Below are 4,830 nucleotides of genomic sequence, written 5' to 3' on the forward strand. Positions count from 1 at the left end.
GATACTGTGATTTTTATTTATTTATTTTTTAAACAAGTAGCAATGATCCAATAATACCCCAAAGCAGAGATTCTTAATGATATATATGCTTTCAAACATAGTGCTGAACAGCTATTTGAAGATAAATAAAACAACACGAAAAGAAAACTACACTTTAAAAAAAAGATAAAACAAAAGGGAATAGCAATAAGAACCAGTAAAAACTTTAGGCATACAATTAAGACACATAGGATAGGGTGAACATGTGGGTCTTTAACTTAGCTTTGAAACCCCCCCACAGAGCATGCCTGCCCCAAAGATGGGGCACGAGAAGAAAATGGTTTTTCTTCTCGCTTTAGGAACCCTTAGAAGGCCAATATCCTGAGACCAGAGCGCACAGGATGGAATATAGGGGTGCAAAAAGGCAGAGAGATATGAAAGTGCAAAACTATTTTAAAGCCTTGTAGGTGAGCAACAGGACCTTAAAAATTCTAATTCAAATTCAAATTTTATTTGTCACGTACACAGTCATACACAGTACGATATGTAGTGAAATGCTTGGACAACTACTCGTGACCTAAAGAAAACAAAAAAAGGAAAGGCTATGAATAAGATAGGAAATAAATATGCAAAATTAAAAAGGGTAAATTTAACTAGGAAGGAATAAAATATAAATTAAGGTTAAAAATGAAATAACTGTACAACACAAATTAGAATGAAGGGTAAATTTAACTGGGAAGAATAAGATAAAATATATAAATTAAAGTTGAAAATAAAATAACTGTACAACACAATATAGAACTATATAAGAATGTATGAAGAAATCTAAATATAAATAAATATATACACAATAACAGCAGCTGTACAAGTATTAACTGGAAATGAAGAATATAGTGACCAGTGTTGTGCAAAAACAATGTCCAGAAAGTCCAGTGTGTGTGTAAGAACTGTATGTGTGGGTCAGTACTGTGTGGTGGTGTGATTGAGAGACCGTATCGCCTGCAGGAAGAAGCTCCTCCTCAGTCTCTCTGTGTTGGTCTTCAGGGAGCGGAATCGCTTTCCTGACCTCAGCAGAGAGAACAGTCTGTTGTTGGGATGGCTGAGGTCCTTCACGATCTTCCTGGCCTTGGTCCAGCACCGCCTGCTGTAGATTGAGTGCAGGTCAGGGAGCTCGGAGCGGATGGTGCGCTCAGCTGACCGCACAACCCTCTGTAGAGCTCGTCTGTCCTGCATGGTGCTGTTCCCGAACCAGGTTAAGATGTTTCCCGCCAGGATGCTCTCTATGGTGCACGAGTAAAAGTTCCTGAGCACCTTGGAGGGCAGTTGGAAGTCTCTCAAGCGTCTGAGGTGGTAGAGACGCTGTCGGGCCTTTTTCACCACGGTGTTGATGTGACAGGACCATGACAGGTCCTGCGTGATGTGAACTCCGAGGTATTTGAAGCTGTCCACTCTCTCCACTGGGCACTCGTTGATGACGGGGGTCTGGTAGTTCCTCTCCTGCTTAGTGCTGAAGTCCACTATCAGCTCCTTTGTCTTACTGACGTTTAGAAGGAGGTTGTTCCTCTGGCACCAGTTCTCCAGATTCCTAATCTCCTTCAGGTAGGCCGTCTCGTTGTTATCAGAGATCAGGCCCACCACGACGGTGTCGTCAGCAAACTTGATGATGGTGGTGGAGCTGGTAGTGGCCACACAGTCATATGTGTACAAAGAGTACAGCAGGGGGCTCAGAACACACCCCTGGGGGGCTCCAGTGCTGAGAGTGGTGGAGGCTGAGACATGTCCGCCCATCCTTACTGCCTGTGGTCTGCCAGTTAGGAAGTTGGAGATCCACTGACACATAGATGAGCTGAGTCCCAGATGCTCCAGCTTGGTGGTGAGTGTGGAGGGAATTATGGTGTTAAATGCAGAGCTGTAGTCTATGAAGAGCATTTTAACATAATTCCCCCTTCTAGTGTCCAAGTGAGTGAGTGATGTGTGGAGGAGATGAGAGATGGCATCGTCTGTGGAACGATTTGGACGGTAAGCGAACTGTAGTGGGTCCAGTGTGTCTGGTAGTGAAGAAATGATGAAGTCTCTGACCAGGCGTTCAAAGCACTTCATCACTACTGAGGTGAGGGCTACAGGGCGATAGTCATTGAGAGAAGCAGGGTGGGGTTTCTTCGGGACAGGAACAATGATGGACTCTTTGAAGCATGTGGGGATCACCGACTGAGATAAAGAGATGTTGAATATCTCAGTGAACACAGGAGCTAGCTGGTATGCGCAGTCTCTTAGGATACGACCTGGGATGCCGTCTGGTCCTGCTGCTTTCCTGGTGTTCACTCTCTTGAAGGCTCTCCTTACTTCATGCTCGGAGATGACGAGCACGTTTCCGGTGCTGGCAGTATCTTCCTGTCTGCAGCCGTTACCGCCGCTAACACTAGCATTGTTGGAAACCTTAGCTGCAGCCTCGAAGCGAGCATAGAAAGTGTTCAGCTCGTCTGCCAGAGTCACGGCCGCGTTCGTCATACCGGTTGTTGGTGCTTTATAGTCCGTTATTGTCCTTAGTCCCCGCCACAGGCTCCTAGAGTCACTCTGTTGGAGTTGTGACTCTAGTTTCCTCCCGTAGCGCTGCTTCGCCTCTTTCACCGCCCTCCGCACGTTATATGACGCGGCTTTGTACGGGTCCATGTCCCCCGTCATGAGTCCCGTGTTGTAGGCAGCGGTGCGGGATCTCAGAGCGTTGCGGATGGTTTTATCCACCCACGGCTTCTGGTTGGGAAACGTTGTGATAGTCTTTGTCTCCACGGTATCATCCGCTAGTTTCCCGATGAATCCCACAACCGCTTCCGTAAACACGTTGACGTCATCGTCGGAGCTGTTTCTGAACATGTCCCAGTCTGCGTCATCGAGTGCGTCCTGTAACGCGGCCACCGATTGATCCGTCCAGCGCGCGACCTTCCTCTGAACCGGAACTTCCTGTTTCAGCCTTTGTTTGTATTTTGGCATGAGGAAGATGGCGGCGTGATCAGATTTGCCAAACGGGGGGCGGGATTGTGCCTTGTAGCCGTCCTTGACCGTAGTGTAGCAGTGGTCCAGTGTCCTTTCACCCCTGGTGGGGCAGGTGATGTGTTGATAAAAGTTCGGCGCTGCGCGTTTGAGGTTGGCGCTATTAAAGTCCCCCGTCACAATAAGCGCAGCGTCCCGGTGTTGTGTCTGGTGCTGTGTGAGTGCCTCATGCAGCTCGCATAAGGCGGTGACCGTGTCCGCTTGTGGTGGAATATAAACGGCACTTACAATGACCGATGTAAATTCCCGAGGTAGATAAAAAGGACGACACATGATGGACAGTAGTTCCAGATTTGGTGTGCAGGAGCGTGTGAGAGGAACAACGTTCACACTGTTGCACCAGTTGTTGTTCACCATTAAACACACACCGCCTCCCCTTGACTTCCCCGAGTCCCGTGTCCTGTCCATGCGGTGAACCGAGAAGAACTCGGCCGGCTGGATGGCGTGGTCCGGCACCGCTGGGTTCAGCCATGTCTCGGTGAAGCAGAGGAGATTGCAGTCCCGAATGTCTCTCTGGAACTTTATCCTGGCCCTGAGGTCGTCAAGCTTGTTCTCCAGTGACTGGACGTTGGCGAGCAGGATGCTAGGCAGAGGTGTGCGGTGTGCACGAGCTCTCAGCCTGTTCCTGACGCCGGCTCGCTTCCCTCTAGGCCGCCGCCGCTTCCCTTTGTTCTCCCTCGAGATCTCACTCGGCCAGCTCGGATCCGGAGTTAAAAACTTCGAATTGTGAGTACATTGTATACCAATAGAAACAAGAGTGTCACTGTCATACCTAATGTACCCAATGGTGATGATTTTGCCGATTTAGAAACGCTGAAAACTAACTTAAAAAACAAAGACAAAGAAAAAGTGGTCGGAGCAGTCGTGACGGCAGCCGACCTCACCGGCGCCATCTTTAAATCGGCTCAAACCTGACAAGGCAACCAGTGAAGAGACTTCAGTGCTGGAGTAATGTGCTCACATTTCTCACTTTTGGTTTAAGTGCAAGCAGCTGCATTTTCTACCATCTGTAAACCTCTAAAACTTTTCTTTGGTAACCCAGAACGAAGAGTGTTACAATAAGCAAAGTGCAAAGACACAAATGCATGGACAAGAACCTCTGCAGCATCAAGTGATAAAACGTGTCTGATTTTAGCTGTAGGTGATAAAAGGCAGTCCTTGTAGTAGTAGTAGTAATATAATTTTTGTGGTCCAATGGCTGTCAAATCTGTCTTATCAGCATTAAGAAGCAGGGAATGCAGATAGACAAGCTTCTACTTTGGACAAGTCTTAACTTCTTTACAGGAGCAACAGAGTCCAATAATTCAAGAAGTACGTTATTAAAGTTCACAGTCAAAGTTTCCACACACAATTCATGGGTAAAAATGTGATCCAACACATGATTTAAAGCAATGCTTCAGGGCTAATATGACGAGAGAACCCGAGGGGCGATTTTCCCCTCTCAGAAGATGGAGATTTAGGAATTAAATAAAATAAAATTGCTAAATGGTCTAAAATAGGGTAAAACACAATTTTTAGTCACTGATACTTTCAGTCCATAACCCGAGAGAGAGAGAGATCTGTTCCAGAACAGCAGGGACGCTGAGAGACCAGGACTATATGTTTCAAACTAACAATGTGAGGTACTCTGCAGTAACTGAAATAACTGACAGAAGGACCTGAGGCACCGCATTTTCTCGGTAAGTGAAATGTGTGCTTGTAAGCTGATTAGTAACTCCTTGGCCACCTTACTAAGATGAGCAGTTAGCTGTCTGTGCAAGGTGTGATAGGTAGCTAATCAGTGCACATGAGTGAATATACCCT

The sequence above is a fragment of the Mchenga conophoros genome, linkage group LG20 (assembly GCF_057382185.1).
Source record: "Mchenga conophoros isolate Kocher_MC1m ecotype Shallow Benthic linkage group LG20, M_conophoros_male_GT1.1, whole genome shotgun sequence".
In the NCBI taxonomy this organism is placed as follows: domain Eukaryota; kingdom Metazoa; phylum Chordata; class Actinopteri; order Cichliformes; family Cichlidae; genus Mchenga; species Mchenga conophoros.